At 46.1% G+C, this 19,162-nt stretch overlaps 1 protein-coding gene across 1 annotated transcript in view; it reads right to left on the bottom strand.

The window, feature by feature from the left end:
• Nucleotides 1–3,782, bottom strand: part of gja5 (gap junction protein alpha 5) — a 58,251-nt gene extending 54,469 nt beyond the window's left edge. The window contains exon 1 of the mRNA XM_012971385.3: nucleotides 3,653–3,782. The gene's annotated coding sequence lies outside the window, so the exon portion shown is untranslated. The remainder of the gene's footprint in view (nucleotides 1–3,652) is intronic.
• Nucleotides 3,783–19,162: the final 15,380 nt, after the last annotated feature.

Below are 19,162 nucleotides of genomic sequence, written 5' to 3'. Positions count from 1 at the left end.
CCTCCCCTGGCGCGTTTCACATATGCGCGTTGTGGGGAGGACGTCGGACAGGGGCCCCTGCGGGGGGGTTAGGGGTGCGCGGCGGGGTGCCCTGTGGGAGACGCAGCCGGAGGAGGCACCTTGGGGAGCCCCTGCACCCCCCAGTGCGACCCTGCAGTTGGGTGCAGTTTAATAAATGAAAGAGGAGTTTGGGGGTAGATTAGATGCGAGTTGACATGCAGCAAATTAGGGTCGGAGCAGTTTGGAAATTTTTCGCCTTGCCCTTTACTATTGGCATAAGATTGATAAATGATATTACTGTTAAAACATACAGGCAGAATTTGTAGAACCTGTGCCTGAATCTCTGTGGGGTACAAATATTGATGCCCTCGGAGAAAAGCAAATATAACCACAGAGAGGAGCGAGGAGATTCTCCCACAGTACAAGTCTGGTCAGATACAGAGAACATCAAAGCCCATTGGGGCAGGGAATATTCTGGCGCAGTCACGGCGGCCAATAAGCCTATAAATGACAGTATCATGGCTGGGGGCCACCATAGTCAGGCTCAGGCTCAGTGGACAATGCCTGATTCATTTTTGTGCACAATCATGGCGGCCACAAAATGATCTACTTACAGATTTAACTGGTTCCGTCATGGTGGGCAGTAGATGAAATGAAATCAAAGAGCCAAACTAAGTACAAAGAGCAGAAGATAAAAATAACAAGGGGTTGATAGAAGAGGCTGGTAAGTCCCAAATACAAGCCGTGGGTACAAGGGACAAAGCCGAAACAAGGGGAAATATAGGCTAAAAAAGAACCCTACCCAAACGCTACTATGGATATTTGCCAATTCATCCAAATTCATAGAGGCTGCTACGTAGGGTCCATTGGCCAAATATGTGTCCAGGGAAGTGGATCTACAAGAAAAGCATTTTGGGTGAGGAAAGCCTCTCCTCGTTCCTATTCAAAAGCAGAGGGATTCATGGGAAACAGGAGAAAAGGCCCCGGTTACATAGGAAAATGGAAATCCCAGGAGCAATTGTTGATGGATCCTTAGATGTTTCTTTCCTTTCCTTTGTGATAAGTCTAAAGGTGGCCATACACGCACCTCGTTTCGTACGATATTCGGTGCGTGTATGGTATGTCGGCGAGTAGACCGATATCGCAGGAAGCTGCTGATATCGGCCGACTCACCGATCGGACCAGTTTGAAAATTTTGATCGGGCGCCATAGAAGGCGCCTGACCAAAATCTCCCTTCAGCGCTGAATCGGCAGAAGGAGGTAGAAATCCTATTGTTTCTACCTCCTTACCTGCCGATTCAGAAACATCGGCAGATTGCCACATGTATGGCCAGCTTAAGGCTTTGTCTAATAATCAGACTTTGGAGACTGGAGATAAATATGATGTTACTCGTAGCAACCAATCCGGTCTTTGCTTTTGATTTCTAACTTGTAGGTGATTGTTCAAATCTAATTGCTAATTGGTTGCTATGGGCAATACCACCGGTGATATCTCCAATCTTAGTAAATACTCCTCTTAGTCATTTGTCCCTTAGCAGGGAACATCTAATATAACATATAGGGATGAACACAGTTGGGTTTGTTGCTGACAAAGGGTCCTGCCAAGCGCATCCTCCGCGAGACACACAGCGTTTTCGCATCAGGAACCCCCTGCCGGCTTATCGACAAAGCAGCGAGAGACTCCAGCAGTGACTCTGGGATGGATGTTTTTCATGGCTGCAGCCGAGTCTGCCAGTGTTTTCATGCACTTTTCCCCTTTTAACACATTTTATTATTATTATTATTATCTGTTATTTAGAAAAGAGTTTCATATCATTTGCAGTGAGACGCTGACTTGCAGATACCCCAGCACTATGTCATATACAACCTATAATATCATTTGTCTGTATTTTCTGCTATACAATATGGGAAGAGTGGCTAAGGGTATCCTGAATCCATAAAATAATAGTGATTGATAGAATTTGCTTGTATGTATTTCATCTAAAAGAGGTGGATAGTAAAAGGCAGCACTGATCTCCATTGGTTGGTTATGCCTGTGGTTCTTTTTCTGTAACCCAGTCCTTTGATGATGATGATAATGATGGGGCTGTCTAGGATGAAGGACGGTCACTGCTATTAGATAATAAAATAATTATAAAGCGAGTGCTAACAATTGTGCCAATCAGTAGCTTGTTGATCTATAACCCTTATGGTAACAATTGTGCCAATCAGTAGGTTGATCTAGAACCCTTATGGTAACAATTGTGCCAATCAGTAGGTTGATCTATAACCCTTATGGTAACAATTGTGCCAATCAGTAGGTTGATCTATAACCCTTATAGTAACAATTGTGCCAATCAGTAGGTTGGTCTAGAACCCTTGTGGTAATAATTGTGCCCTTATGGTTACAATTGTGCCAATCAGTAGGTTGATCTATAACCCTTATAGCAACAATTGTGCCAATCAGTAGGTTGGTCTAGAACCCTTGTGGTAATAATTGTGCCCTTATGGTAATAATTGTGCCAATCAGTAGGGTGATCTATAACCCTTATGGTAACAATTGTGCCAATCAGTAGGGTGATCTAGAACCCTTATGGTAACAATTGTGCCAATCAGTAGGTTGATCTATAACCCTTATGGTAACAATTGTGGCAATCAGTAGGTTGATCTATAACCCTTATGGTAACAATTGTGCCAATCAGTAGGTTGATCTAGAACCCTTATGGTAATAATTGTGCCATTATGGTAATAATTGTGCCAATCAGTAGACTGATCTAGAACCCTTATGGTAACAATTGTGCCAATCAGTAGGCTGATTAAGAACTCTTACAGGGGCAGCAAATCCATAAGACTCATTTACTTTCATTAGGTGCAGAGCTAGGTACAACTGTAGATGCAAAACTGAACCCATTAATATGGCATATACACATACAGTACATATACTCATGGTTAATTGTATGGGCAATATAGGCAGGTATGTTTTTGTGCATACGGCAAAGCATGTTTTAGTGCAGGAAACTCTGTGCCCAACACCTGTTTCGACCAGGAAGAAAGCACAGGACTCCCGCTGCTTCACATATCCACCCTTTTACCTGAGGCTCAGAACACTAGTAATAGAGCATTAGTAAGAGTAGTTAGCGCCAGGGCATATAGAATGCAATATTCCGGCATGTTAAATATTGATCATGTAGAAGGTGTAGAACATACTGGGGAGTAAGAAGACCAGTCAGTCCTGCACAGGTTTGTAGTCTCCAAAAGTGATTGGCCATCGACCTTTCTTTTTGAGAAACACTGATGTGTGTAGACCCCCAGAGAGAACATAATAAAGCTATAGATACATAACATGTCATAAGAGTCAAATTAGAATTGAACTCCCATCTTATTCTCGTTGTCCCTATCTCCTTCTCTGGTCCCCCTATGCAGGCCACCCATACAGCCAAGGATCTCCTGATCTACTGAGACTGAGGGTAAAATGCAGGAGAAGGTAAACCCAACTGTATTTTTTGTACAAACAACCAATAGAGCTCAGAGTGGGCAACTTGGACTTCTACTTGAACCAAGTCCCAGGACAGATGTTCTGATTTCCCAACTAAAACCACAGAGAGAAGGTTACATAACATGAAGGATAAAAGTTATTAACATTGAAAATAGAGAAACCAAGGGCTCATCCTACCTTGGGTGCAACTGTCATGGGTTCCCCGCTGCCATCCGAGCAAATGATCCGCCGTGCAACATGAGTTGGACTGGTCTTCTCGTCAATGGCACCTCCTTGACTTTTAACACGTCCTTATCACATCTTCGCTCGCCTCATAGTGACTGAGATAAAATGCCTTCCTCGGTGTAATCTGCCCCCACTTTACATCCAGCGTGGTGTTGTAGAACATGAGAGGTTTCAAGCACGGCATGCTGGGAGTTCTGGCAGAAATCCCATGATAAGGGACAAGAGGGACCAGCAAGAGCGAATGCTATTTACAGCCGAGATGCAGAATTAAGTGTTGAGCTCCTACTGAGGAAAATGGCCCATGAGTTTGTGGCTTCTCCAACAATTACACTACAAAAGCCAAGAACTAAGGTTTTGTCTCTGCAGCCAATCATCACTCAGCTCTGATAAGTCTCCTGCAGGTACAATAATGTAAGCAGGTGTTTTGATTGGCTGCTATAGATCAGTGGAGCTAACATGCCCAATCTTATCACCTAAGCCCAGGAGTCCTCAAACTTTTTAAATAGGGGGCCAATTCATGACCTCTCAGACTGTTGGGGGGCCATTATAGTTAGTCGTCAAACTACGCCCCCCCCCCCCTTCCCCGGCCACTGGATACTTCATTAGTAATGGCCGGTGGGACACGGTGACATAACGCCGAGGACCAAGCTGACAGGTAGTAGCCAGGGGTGAGGTTGCAGCGGGGGGGGGGGGGGGGGGGGGCAGTACCATAGTTTGAGGACCACTGCCTAAGTCCATAAAGTTCAATATTGCTTAAAAGGGTTGTTGTTCACCTTTGAGTTAACTTTTTTTATAATGTAGAGAGTGACATTATAAGACAATTTGCAACTGGTCTTCATTTATTATTGGTAGTTTTTTCCACAACTCTTGGTTTGGAATTTGAGCAGTTATCTGGTTGCTAGGGTCCAATATACCTTAGTAACCAGGGAGTGGTTTAAGAGAGAGACAGTGATATATGAATAGTAGAAGGGCTGAATAGCACTGTAGCCTCACAGAGCAGTAGATATTTAGCTGCCGGGGTCAGTGACCCCCCCATTCAAAATCTGGAAAGAGGCAGAAGAAGAAGAAGGAGAATAAATCAAAAACAATAAAAGATAAAAAATGAAGACCATTGAAACGTTGTTCAGAATTGGCCAATATAACATATTAGAAGTTAACCTGAAGGTGATCCACCCCTTTAAAGCTACGGAAAGTGATCTTTTTTGGACCAGGACAAGTTCCCATGTATAGTAACTAGTTCATTGATTTGTTCTCTTTAGAGCTTCAGCCCCAATTGTGACCCTCAAAAAACTCATTGGAGCATTAGGTTGAGACCAGGGCCTTAGGGGATGGCTGCCATGTTGCTCTCTAGGGGAGACTCTATAGTTTCTGTAGCTGTCCGGCTTTAATAAGCCAGATCGGGCAAGAAACCAATCAAGAGGCAAAGTCAAAATGTGGCCCAAACCCATGTTGAACCTTCCCTATTGGTGAATCCATTCCTTGTTGTTCCTATGGTTGGAGCTCAGGGCCACACATCGTCCGGCTCCCCACCATCATTATTTTACTGTTAAAAATAGAAGTGAGCTGGCTGTAGGCCATGTCCATCTCTGCCAGGCCGGGCTTTATCTCCTGGGATAAACGTGGTGCTGTGGGAATGAAGTGCCTTTGTCATCTGCAGCAAAACAATTCCAACCCAGTGAGTACTGACCCATCAGCAGCTCTGTTTACCGCAGTGATGTAAATAACTGTCTCTGTTTACTAATGGGTCCCAAATACCAAATCAAATGGTTCATTTTCATATCCGCATCAAAAGCAGTGCTGTCCCCATTCATTGCTAAATGTTTATTACAGAGACATAAAGCGTGGCAGGACTGCTGCTCACAGTGGGTATCTGGGCACGTCGTAATAGTGCCTCCCTGCTAGAGCCAAATGCATTGCTTTTATACAGAACTCTTCAGAGCCTTAAAATATTTTTATATTTTACAATAGGGGGTATATTATTCACTGTATAAACATGGATTATGGTAACGTAGTAAACCTTTCTGGTAACAGGGAATAAAGGGAAAAAAAATTCTATATTGTTGGTAGAAATGGTTAAGGAACTGTATCAAGGAATTAGTATCACTGTATTATAAGGGATAATGTACCCCCTACTGTAAATGATAAGGATATTAGCAGTCACTGAGGGGTTCTGTGCCCCCCATATAAAGGCACAAGGCTGCAGGCTGAGTTATACAGGGAACTCTGAGTATCACTCATGTATTATAAGGGATAATGTTCCCCCTACTGTAAATGATAAGGATATTAGCAGTCACTGAGGGGTTCTGTGCCCCCCATATAAAGGCACAAGGCTGCAGGCTGAGTTATACAGGGAACTCTGAGTATCACTCATGTATTATAAGGGATACTGTACCCCCTACTGTAAATGATAAGGATATTAGCAGTCACTGAGGGGTTCTGTGCCCATATAAAGGCACAAGGCTGCAGGCTGAGTTATACAGGGAACTCTGAGTATCACTCATGTATTATAAGGGATACTGTACCCCCTACTGTAAATGATAAGGATATTAGCAGTCACTGAGGGGTTCTGTGCCCCCCATATAAAGGCACAAGGCTGCAGGCTGAGTTATACAGGGAACTCTGAGTATCACTCATGTATTATAAGGGATAATGTACCCCCTACTGTAAATGATAAGGATATTAGCAGTCACTGAGGGGTTCTGTGCCCATATAAAGGCACAAGGCTGCAGGCTGAGTTATACAGGGAACTCTGAGTATCACTCATGTATTATAAGGGATAATGTACCCCCTACTGTAAATGAAAAGGATGTTAGAAGTCACTGAGGGGTTCTGTGCCTATATAAAGGCACAAAATTGCATTCTTGTTTCAGCAAATTATTTCATGAGAATATCATTGCTTCACCAGAAAACCTGACCTCAAATTCCATATCCGTCTTTAGGGGTAGTGGCACATGGGGAGATTTGTCACCCACGGTTAATTCAAGGCTACTACGGAGGAGAAATCTTCCCAAAATGCACCACATATGCCTTCCCTCTGGCGATTCACTTTATTGCGGGTGGGAAGGCATTTTGGGGAGATCCGTCATTAGCTGAGATTTAACCGCAGGCGACTAATCTCCCCATGGGCCACTGCCCTAAGAGGGGTACAAACAGTCACAACTGTAACAAAGCAAAAATACTACACGTGGGACTTACCCAGGGGCATTTGAGTGTCTACTGAAAGTGCTACAAAATGCTTGTGTGTGTAACTGAAATAATTTCCGTTTGTTTCCATCGCCCCATGAAATTGATGCAGGATTCAGACTGAGAACCGGTGTTAGAGTTTGACCTCAGCACTAGGTGGCAGTATTCAGAAGGTGCAGGTATCCTGACTCATTGCTTCCACCTGATTAAATTCATTTTCACCTACAAGTCTGTACTCAATACAGTCCCCCGTCACTTGCTTCTCTTTCCTTGGATCAGGGGAAAGTGTTTAAAAGAGTGGATCTCTCTGCAGCTGGGGTGTTTGCTACAGAAACCCTACTATAGTTTATATAAATACCCCGCTGTGTAGCCCCGGGGGCAGCCGTTCCTGCACTGGTACAGCTGGGGTGTTTGCTACAGAAACCCTACTATAGTTTATATAAATACCCCGCTGTGTAGCCCCAGGGGCAGCCGTTCCTGCACTGGTACAGCTGGGGTGTTTGCTACAGAAACCCTACTATAGTTTATATAAATACCCCGCTGTGTAGCCCCGGGGCAGCCATTCCTGCACTGGTACAGCTGGGGTGTTTGCTACAGAAACCCTACTATAGTTTATATAAGTACCCCGCTGTGTAGCCCCGGGGGCAGCCATTCCTGCACTGGTACAGCTGGGGTGTTTGCTACAGAAACCCTACTATAATTTATATAAATACCCCGCTGTGTAGCCCCGGGGGCAGCCATTCCTGCACTGGTACAGCTGGGGTGTTTGCTACAGAAACCCTACTATAGTTTATATAAATACCCCGCTGTGTAGCCCCGGGGGCAGCCGTTCCTGCACTGGTACAGCTGGGGTGTTTGCTACAGAAACCCTACTATAATTTATATAAATACCCCGCTGTGTAGCCCCGGGGGCAGCCATTCCTGCACTGGTACAGCTGGGGTGTTTGCTACAGAAACCCTACTATAGTTTATATAAATACCCCGCTGTGTAGCCCCGGGGGCAGCCATTCCTGCACTGGTACAGCTGGGGTGTTTGCTACAGAAACCCTACTATAGTTTATATAAATACCCCGCTGTGTAGCCCCGGGGGCAGCCATTCCTGCACCGGTACAGCTGGGGTATTTGCTACAGAAACCCTACTATAGTTTATATAAATACCCCGCTGTGTAGCCCAGGGGGCAGCCATTCCTGCACTGGTACAGCTGGGGTGTTTGCTACAGAAACCCTACTATAGTTTATATAAATACCCCGCTGTGTAGCCCCGGGGGCAGCCATTCCTGCACCGGTACAGCTGGGGTGTTTGCTACAGAAACCCTACTATAGTTTTTATAAATAACCCGCTGTGTAGCCCCGGGGGCAGCCGTTCCTGCACTGGTACAGCTGGGGTGTTTGCTACAGAAACCCTACTATAGTTTATATAAATACCCCGCTGTGTAGCCCCGGGGGCAGCCATTCCTGCACCGGTACAGCTGGGGTGTTTGCTACAGAAACCCTACTATAGTTTATATACTGTAAATACCCCGCTGTGTAGCCCCGGGGGCAGCCGTCCCTGCACCGGTACAGCTGGGGTGTTTGCTACAGAAACCCTACTATAGTTTATATAAATACCCCGCTGTGTAGCCCCGGGGGCAGCCGTTCCTGCACTGGTACAGCTGGGGTGTTTGCTACAGAAACCCTACTATAGTTTATATAAATACCCCGCTGTGTAGCCCCGGGGGCAGCCGTTCCTGCACTGGTACAGCTGGGGTGTTTGCTACAGAAACCCTACTATAGTTTATATAAATACCCCGCTGTGTAGCCCCGGGGGCAGCCATTCCTGCACTGGTACAGCTGGGGTGTTTGCTACAGAAACCCTACTATAGTTTATATAAATACCCCGCTGTGTAGCCCCGGGGGCAGCCATTCCTGCACCGGTACAGCTGGGGTGTTTGCTACAGAAACCCTACTATAGTTTATATACTGTAAATACCCCGCTGTGTAGCCCCGGGGGCAGCCGTCCCTGCACCGGTACAGCTGGTGTGTTTGCTACAGAAACCCTACTATAGTTTATATAAATACCCCGCTGTGTAGCCCCGGGGGCAGCCGTTCCTGCACTGGTACAGCTGGGGTGTTTGCTACAGAAACCCTACTATAGTTTATATAAATACCCCGCTGTGTAGCCCCGGGGGCAGCCATTCCTGCACTGGTACAGCTGGGGTGTTTGCTACAGAAACCCTACTATAGTTTATATAAATACCCCGCTGTGTAGCCCCGGGGGCAGCCGTTCCTGCACTGGTACAGCTGGGGTGTTTGCTACAGAAACCCTACTATAGTTTATATAAATACCCCGCTGTGTAGCCCCGGGGGCAGCCATTCCTGCACTGGTACAGCTGGGGTGTTTGCTACAGAAACCCTACTATAGTTTATATAAATACCCCGCTGTGTAGCCCCGGGGGCAGCCATTCCTGCACCGGTACAGCTGGGGTGTTTGCTACAGAAACCCTACTATAGTTTATATACTGTAAATACCCCGCTGTGTAGCCCCGGGGGCAGCCGTCCCTGCACCGGTACAGCTGGTGTGTTTGCTACAGAAACCCTACTATAGTTTATATAAATACCCCGCTGTGTAGCCCCGGGGGCAGCCATTCCTGCACTGGTACAGCTGGGGTGTTTGCTACAGAAACCCTACTATAGTTTATATAAATACCCCGCTGTGTAGCCCTGGGGCAGCCATTCCTGCACTGGTACAGCTGGGGTGTTTGCTACAGAAACCCTACTATAGTTTATGTAAATACCCCGCTGTGTAGCCCCGGGGGCAGCCATTCCTGCACTGGTACAGCTGGGGTGACCATTGTATCAGTCGGAGCCTCTGTAAATAGAGCCGGTTGGCATTCCCGGCATCGCTGCGGCAGAGTTACGGGGGGCATATATAGGTTTAGGTTACTCAGCTGTTCCGGCAGATGGGGAATACTCAGCGAGCGTGCCCGTACATTGATAACCTTAGTCCCCAAGGTGTTAATCAGCCTGAATATGATGCGGATTAGAGCTGGCAGCACGGAGTGCAAAGTCACTTCAACATATTCCCTATCAGGGGGCAGTCAGTAAAGTGCCAGCTCGTTATCACCATTTTATTAGAGCAGGGAACGAGCAGAGGAATGTTTGGGTGCACTTAGGTGCCGGCGAGGCCTTTAAAATCTCCAGCTCCATTCCCCGGAGGGACCAGCTCTAATTCTACTAAATACTGGGGGTGGCACCTGTTTCTATTGGGGGCAGAAAGGGGGAGATATTTCCTACCTTAATGGGTCTAGAACTATTTCAATATAAATAGGCAAAACTGTGAATCCCATCGCCCCACCAGTCTGGGCCAGGACATCTGTTGGGGTGGGGGGTCCTGCATTATTGACTACAGATAAAGGCTACAAGAATAACTAGCCCCCAAGGGGATCTGGGGGAAACTTGATTCCCCGCTCTGTAGTGGGGGGCAGAATTCCTGCCGAGCCAGGTGCTATGGGGGGGTATTTAGGATGTTGGATTAAAGCAAACACGTGTTTTTGGATCAGAATATCACTCACGGGACAGTGGCAATATGAGATCCGTGGATTAAAGGAAAAAATAACTTCACTGGTGGGGCCCATTAACCCATTATACCACTGATCAATTCCAAAAATGATCTGGTATACCTCTAATTATAACCCAATAAGGCTTATTTCAGACACAAATTACAGGTATGGGACCCGTTATCCAGAATGCTCGGACCAGGTCCCTTTTCCAGGGACCATACCATAAAAATATTTTTTTTTATTTAAATATTCTGCCCCCAATAATGTGCGCGAAATCGCGCCCCCGCGTCTGCCATCCCGCCGGCGACTTACATGTTCGCCGGTGGGATGGCAGGGGGAAGGCAACTCGGGGAGATTAGTCACCCGCGAGCAGGGAGTTTTGCCGCGGGCGACTAATCTCCCCGTGTACCAGAGCCCTTAACCATGAAATAAACCCAATAGGGCTGATCTGCCCCAATAAGGGGTAATTATATCTTAGTTCTGCCCCCAATAAGGGGTAATTATATCTTAGTTGGGATCAAGTACAGGTACTGTTTTATTATTACAGAGAAAAGGGAATCATTTTTAAAAATTAGAATAATTTGCTTATAATGGAGTCTATGGGAGATAGCCGTTCTGTAATTCGGAACTTTCTGGATAATGGGTTTCCGGATAAGGGATCCTATACCTGTACTGTGTTTTTTTACTCACAAACAGTTTTCCCCAAATTTCCAGTGTTACCGTGGCCATGGGTGGAGTCGTGCATGCTGCAATTGTGTCCAATGTGTCAAAATCAGGGCTGCATCAAATCTGGGCCTTATTTGCCAGGATTTGAAATGGACAAATCCAAGTGCCTGGCCAAACCAAATCCAATCCCTTAGGCTAATGTCCCACGGAGAGATTTAGTCACCCTTGATAGATCTTTCTTACCGAGAGCGACTAATTTCTGGAAAATGCATTTTTTAGGCCTTTCCATTGGCCATTCCCTTTGGCGCCGGCGGGGAGGCATTTCGGAGAGATTAGTTATTTTATTACTTTTATCTTTCTATTCAGCCCCTCCCCTATTCATATACCAGTCTCTCATTCAAACCACACCCTGGTTGCTAAGGTAAATTGAGCCCTAGCAACAGGATAACTGACCCCGGCAGCCAAACCCTATTGCTCTGTGAGGCTCCAGTTTTATTGTTATTGTTACTGTTTATTCCTTATCTTTCTATTCAGCCCCTCCCCTATTCATATACCAGTCTCTCATTCAAACCACACCCTGGTTGCTAAGGTAAATTGAGCCCTAGCAACAGGATAACTGACCCCGGCAGCCAAACCCTATTGCTCTGTGAGGCTCCAGTTTTATTGTTACTGTTTATTCCTTATCTTTCTATTCAGCTCCTCCCCTATTCATATACCCGTCACTCTCTCAAACCACTCCCTGGTTACGGTAAGTAGTGATGAGCAAATCTGTCCCATTTCGCTTTGCCATAAAATTTGCGAAAAGGCAAAAAATTAATGAAACGCATTTGTCACGCGATTTTTTTTTTGTCGCCCGCATCTTTTTTGTCGCCCACGTCAATTTTTTGTCGCCTGGGTGTATTTTTTGTCACCGCCTTTTTTTATGCGCCCGCGCCCAATTTGACGCGCAACAAAAAATTCCGTGCAACAAATTTTTCTGCTGTGACTTTTTACAGAAGTTTTGCAAAACACTTCAGCAATAGCGAACTGCGGAAATTCGCTGTGAATCCATGCCTGACGAAAAAATTCGCTCACCACTAACGGTAAGGTTAAGGTAAATTGGACCCTAGAAACCAACTGGAAAGCTGTGGAATAAAAAGTAAAATAACTACTAAAAAATGAAGACCAATTGCAAATTGTCTCAGAATAGCACTCGCTACATCATACTAAACGCTAACTCAAAGGTGAACATCCTCTTTAATGGACAGCGTCAGTGCGTGCAACTGTTGCGCCCATAGTGTGACTGCAGATATAAGTTTCCCTGTAACATAATTTCCATTTTGCCAGTGGATATTCTCTGTCTATGAGCCCCGCTCTGCCCGCACAGCGCTCTCTCCCCTCTCTCTCTATATAAAAGAGATAAGTGTGGCACAGGCAGAAAAGAAAACAAGATATATTTAATCGGACTTTCCGTGCATTGTGCTGTCACTCGGGGGATGAATGGGTAATGTCTCTCTCCGGCACACACTGTCCTGTATCGGGGCAAGGGGAAGCAAAATCATTTCTCTTACATAATCCCGGGACTGCAGGGCGGCACCATCATTGCTTTGCACGAGTGTCAGAAAATATCACTGTAATTATGAGTTCTGGGGAAGAAAAGTCAGTGTTTCCTGATAATTTCCTTGAAAAAGAGGCCTTTTATTCTCTCTACTACTCAGTTGGGCAATAGAACTTTTTATTATTTTTTATAAAGGGGTGGATCACCATATGTATGTTACAGAAGGCCCTATTCCTAGCAACTTTGCAATTGGTTTTCATTATTTATTTTTTATAATTTTTGAATTATGTGCCTCTCTCTTCTGCCTTTTTTCAGCTTTCAAATGGGGGTCACTGACCCCGGCAGCCAGAAGCTATTGCTCTGTGAAGCTACAATGTTATTGTTACTTTTTATTACTTATCTTTCTATCCAGACCCTCTACTATTTATAGTAGTTGTCTGTCGTTTAAACCACTACCTGGTTGCTAGGGTAAATAAGTGACACGTTGGCCTGTGTTTATCAAAAGGGGGTGGGTGGGCAGGAGATTCATAAAATGTTTGAGGGGGGTGGACATGATGGGCCGCACTACCAGCACCGGCCTAGGGGCAAATAATTTTCAAATCTAGCCCTTGTAATTTATTCTGCATGTACCACTACTTTGTCTCTTATCTGGGGAGGGTCCATCTATGGTTGCTCATTACATATGTACCACTGCTTTGCCCCCTATCTGGGGAGGGTCCATCTGTGGTTGGTCATACTCTATGTACCACTACTTTGTTCCCTATCCGAGGAAGGGTCCATCTAAGGTTGCTCATTCCATATGTACCACTACTTTGTCCCCTATCTGGGGAGGGTCCATCTGTGGTTGCTCATTCTCTATGTACCACTACTTTGTCCCCTATTTGAGGAAGAGTCCATCTACGGATGCTCATTCCGTATGTACCACTTACTTTGACCTGGGTCTGGGAAGGGTCCATCTATGGTTGCTCATTACATATGTACCACTACTTTGTCCCCCCATCTGAGGAAGGGTCCATCTAAGGTTGCGCATTCCATATGTACCACTACTTTGTCCCCTATCTGGGGGGGGGCATCTGTGGTTGCTCATTCTCTATGTACCACTACTTTGTCCCCTATCTGGGGAGGGTCCATCTGTGGTTGGTCATACTCTATGTACCACTTACTTTGTTCCCTATCTGAGGAAGGGTCCAACTAAGGTTGCTCATTCCATATTTACCACTTACTTTGTCCTCTATTTGGAGAGGATCCATCTGTGGTTGCTCATTCCATATGTTCCACTACTTTGTCCCCTATCTGTGGAGGATCCATCTGTGGTTGCTCATTCCATATGTATCACTTACTTTGTCCTGGGTCAGGGTAGGTTGAATCTAAGGTGTGGAAGGTGTTTAGGCAGAGTCATGCTGGCTTGCTGGTATACCAGGCATCTCCCGGTGGGCACAGGCCATAGTGGCCCTTGTGTTGAATAATTACCCTTAGTTCTCTATTATAGACACCATAGAGCCATACCACTTGGCATGTTTTACTTCTAATAGCAGTAGTAGGGGGTCTCTGGTGGGCTCTAAGGATCCAGTCCTATACTGTGTTTGGGGAGTTGGCACAGAAAGGGCTTATTTTATTTCACACTATGGGCACAGAGCTAACCCTGGGAACATTTGTACAGCCCGGTGCATATACGGGAGAGAAAAATTCCCGACCCCTGAATTTAGCAGTCATTAAGCAGCAAGCACTTGCTGAGACAGATTAAAGTGGATCATATTCAGCCATGCCGGGCTCACATAATAGTGCAAGAGTTCAGCTTCCCAGCAGGGCAGTCACCGGCAGATGACAAAAATGCCCCAAGAACGCTGTAAAGTGATCCCCTCATCTCATTAATCCGCCAATGGAATCTGAAGCAGTTTGGGCAGAACAGCTGATGGTCCTTAAATGTTCTCTATCCCCCAATCCCTCTTTCATCCATCACTGGGAGATCTCGCCTAGTCACCCTCGCTTCCTCCCAACCCACCAAGTGCATTGGGCTTCATGTGTGAAAATAGCTCAGAAGATACCCCTCCCAATAGGGGCAGATTTACTAAAATCCGATGCAAGAAAAGTCATAAAAAAATCAACTTTTTCAAACTGTCGCTGTAAAAATCCCGATTTTCAACGTCGAGTTTTCTGAGAAAACCCAGTGGAATCTGTAAAGTTTCGAGACAAAAGAACGAACTTTAGGGAAATGGAAGGAACCTTTGCCATTGACTTCTACATGAACTCAGCAAGTTTAATATTGGGAATTGTCGAATTTTGATTTTTAGACACATAGTAAATCTCGGAAAAGTCGCGGCATTTTTTCTCTACAACTTTTTTTTTAAAAAAATCAGAATCGAGATTAAGATACAAAATCCATGGTTGGGAAATGAGCCGCTATGTGTTACTAATGAAAAATAATCACCATTAATGGGTTCATTATAGTTTCTTATTATAGTCTCTTACTAAAGGACTGCTTTATTATTTGTTACCACCATGATCTTTTCCCAGAATTCCATGCTTTTAACCAGAATGCTCAGCTTCGCAATATGGAAATTCTGATACAGGTGGCTGCTGGAAACTGCCCTAGACTGGCCCTTTGTATTGGGTATGTGTGGGCATTAGCAATAGTGTAACAACACTGTGCCAGACCCCCCCACGGAGAAAATCTTTGGAGGGGCCTGGCGTACACCTACCCGGTTCGACCTCCATCCGCCACTTGTGTTCTCCACTCCCAGCCCCTCTGTCTGGGTAGGTAAGAGAGCAGATGGGGAGGGGGGGGGTCCTTTTAGCTATAGAGGGAGCAGTCCCCATGGTCTGGGCACCCCTATCCCCTGGGCCTCCTCGTTACTATGGGGTCTGCTCCCTCTATAGTTACCCCACTGGGCATTAGCGTGCAGGAGACGCCAGAGTGACTTTTGAATCTCAGTCTGGGTATAAGCCCCTCTTTTCTTTTCTTCCCAGTAGCGCAAGGGTAAGAGAAAGATATGAAGATGGTGAGATCAGTGTGAACCAAACGAATGAATGAACAAACTGGATACATCGAATGCTATAGGCACAAGTCTCCTGCACCTATTGGCACAGCTTGCAGTGGGAACCCTGGCATTGGCCAAGCTGAGCTCCAGGGCTCCCCTGTGCCAACCGGTGCTCTTGCATACGATTTATTCAAACAGATGGGGGGGGACGTAATGGCACAAATACATGCCAGTGAGGGCAGCGTGTTTAGATGCAAGTGTTGGCACATGCAATGACTGCATCCGTTTCTGCACAATCTCAACTGCAGCTGCAGTAGTAAATGAGAGAAGCTGAATGAGAAGAGGAGGGAAGGGGACAGCGGTCTGTGCTTCTTTTTCTTCTGGTCGGTCTCCTCTGCTTCAATCCAGAAAGGGTAAGGGGAAGCATAGCGCCATGGTCATCAGAACTGCTGCAGAAACAGGCACGCACAGGGATATATAGCCCCCTTCACAATCCCCTTGACAAAGGACTGGGTTCTGAAACGTTGGGGTTTTCTCCATCCATACGTGTCTGCTTTTTCTGCTTCCTTGTATTTAGGCTAATTGGTGGTATTTATATTATGCATTGTAATTGCGCTAATTGCGCTACTATATAAAGAGCATTATATGTTAAACATACAATTTGCTGCCCTTTTTTCCAAGGTTTAAATAGGGGCGCACTGAGCAAGTGATTGATATATAGCCCCCTTGCACATAGTGCCTTGGCTAGAATCGAACCTAGAACTTGGAGCAATAGGTTCTAGCTTCGATTTCAGCCTAGACACTATCTGCGTGGGGGGGTTGTATGCGCTGGGGCCGAGGACTATGCTTCGGCAGACAGGTAGTAGCCGGGGGGGTGGGTAAATGACTGTGGGGGGCGTATCTGGCCCTCGGGCCTTAGTTTGAGGACCCCTGCCTTAGATTGTAAGCTCCACTGAGGATACAGTAGAATAATAATAACATAAGTTGTATGGATCCCAATATCCTGGACACGTAATCCTGTACAGGGTCAGACTGGGGGGTGCACCCCTACACCCCCCAAGGAACCTCACGCTGCCTGTCCAACCCCCTCCCCCAAGCGCTCCTATAATATAGTTACTTTTGGGTTCACCATCGGAAGCTCCGGGGATCAGGTCTGGGCCCGTGGGACCCACCAGAACCGGGGCCCAACAGATTTTTTCTCAGTGCCCTGCCGGTCCAGTCTGACCCTGGTGCTGTATCCCAAAAAGACTTATGAGGTTTCAAACATCTACGTAGACCACCACCATCAGCAAGTCTTTAAAACCGGTGTGATTGCACTGAGGTTACCAAAGCAGACCCCCGAGGGCTCAGGGCTTGCCCCTCTCTCAGCAGGCCGCTGCCTCGCCGGGAATACGTATTTGTGTGTCAGGACATTTTGTACAAAGGCAACAGCGAATGTTTGGAGGAGAAATAGAATCTCTCCAGGTGGGCCGGTTTACATTAGCCCTCACATTCTGTTATTGAGTACATCTGTTGCACATTCTTCTCTGGTCGGACGCAGAGCTCACAGTTACCCGTCTCGTCCAAAAAACACGACTTTAAGAACAAAGCATTTCTTAAGCATAACGCGGTGGGAGGGGTGAGAGTCCGACCCGCCATAGCTTTGGCCCTTCTATCCGAGCAGCTATCAACATAAACTGAAATGCTCTCAGTATAAATACTCACAGCAAGGCCACTAGGCTTGGCAAGGGCAGAAACACTGAGCGGCAGGGGGGCCGGCACGACGCAGCCTCCCTGTCTCACACTGACATGCCTGGGCTCCTACCTACAAAGGGAAAACTCCGGACAGGTCAAAGGGCAGCGGCGGGGCATTGGCACAACAGGTGCCGGGGGGATGCTGCTATAGCGAGGCAAGCATTCCCGGGCTAAAGAAATAAACCAAAGGCTTTTATATAAGCTTTGTATTATGCAACCACTAATGTGTCTATGTAAGGTACAGGGAATAATAAAGGGCTTTCAAATATAGTTTTTCTTCCATTTATTTTGCCATAGTGAGGTGGAAAAGTTGGTATATGGCTTATTGTGCAACACAGGAATCAGACATGGGGATAAAGGGACAGACTTGTTCAGTGCTGGGAAACTGTGCTTATTGCTCCCAACTCCAATTGCAGGAACAGAGAACAGGGAGCCGGATTTACTCACATCAGCTGGGATTCTCATTGGGGGATTTTTCGCATTTTAAAGCAGCCGCTGGCCCTTGAGATTTCAGGGAAAATTTAGGAAAAGTTTTATTGTGCAATATAGCTTTAAGAATACAACCCTGATGTTGCTGAACTACAGCTCCCAGCATGCCTCACCCTTCATTACAGGTATATGTTACATTATTCTGCGATTTGTAGTTTAGCAACAGTTGAGTAACGTTTGGTTAAGCTGCGCTGTGCAGCAGGGTTTAGTTCCCCTTTAACATACAAGGCTGATGTCCCATGGAGAGTATTGGTCACCCACAATAGATCTCTGCTATCTGGGCAACTAACTGCTCCAAAATGCCTTTCCATCAGCAACAATAGGAGGCGCCAGTGGAAAGGCCTTTGCATTGCTTCGCTTTTCCCGAAGTCGCGCAGTTTCCTCCTGCAGGCAACTTTGCGGAAATTGAGCCATGCTGGAAGCTGTAGTCCCACAAGGGCTGTACTGTTAAAGGGGTTGTCCACCTTTGAGTTAATTTTTAGTATGATGTAGAGAGTAATATTCTGAGACAGTTTGCGATTGGTCTTCAAATTATTTTACTTTTTGTTCTCCAGTTTGAAATTTCAGCAGCTATCTGGTTGCTAGGGTGCAATTTACCTTAGTAGTTTCCCAGCACTGAACAAACCTGTCCCTTTATCTGTAACTGGAGGAGTCCCAAGCCGGACTTGGATTTCTTACTATTGAGTGCTTTTCTGATACCTACTGGGAGCTGCTATCTTGCTCCCTTCCCATTGTTCTGCTGATCGGCTGCTGGGGGTGAGGGGGGGGGATATCACTCCAACTTGCAGCGCAGCAGTAAAGTGTGCCTGAGTCTGAGCTTTCAGCCGGCGCTACACATTAGAACTGCTTTCAGCTAACCTATTGTTTCTCCTACTCCCATGTAACTGGAGGAGTCCCAAGCCGGACTTGGATTTCTTACTATTGAGTGCTATTCTGATACCTACTGGGAGCTGCTATCTTGCTCCCTTCCCATTGTTCTTCTGATCGGCTGCTGGGGGGAAGGGGGGGGGATATCACTCCAATTTGCAGCGCAGCAGTAAAGTGAGACTGAAGTTTATCAGAGCACAGGTCACATGGCTGTGGCACCCTGGGAAATGAAGAATATGGCTAGCCCCATGGGAAAAACAGATTACAATGCAGGATTCTGCTGGAGAAGCTCTATTAACTGATGGGTTTTGAAAAAATACATGTTTACCCATGACAGTATTGCTTTAAAGTACTTTAGTCAATATGTGCTCTTCTACTTCCAATGTGCCCATCCTGTATGAATGGTGCACAACTGTGCCTACTATGACGCTAGGGAACCCCGGAGCTGTTGCCACTCTGGACCTGACAG

This window comes from Xenopus tropicalis, chromosome 2 (assembly GCF_000004195.4).
Source record: "Xenopus tropicalis strain Nigerian chromosome 2, UCB_Xtro_10.0, whole genome shotgun sequence".
NCBI classification, from domain to species: Eukaryota; Metazoa; Chordata; class Amphibia; order Anura; family Pipidae; genus Xenopus; species Xenopus tropicalis.
The sequence above is the reverse complement of the archived record's forward strand: the minus strand, read 5'-3'. Positions and strand labels throughout refer to the sequence as shown.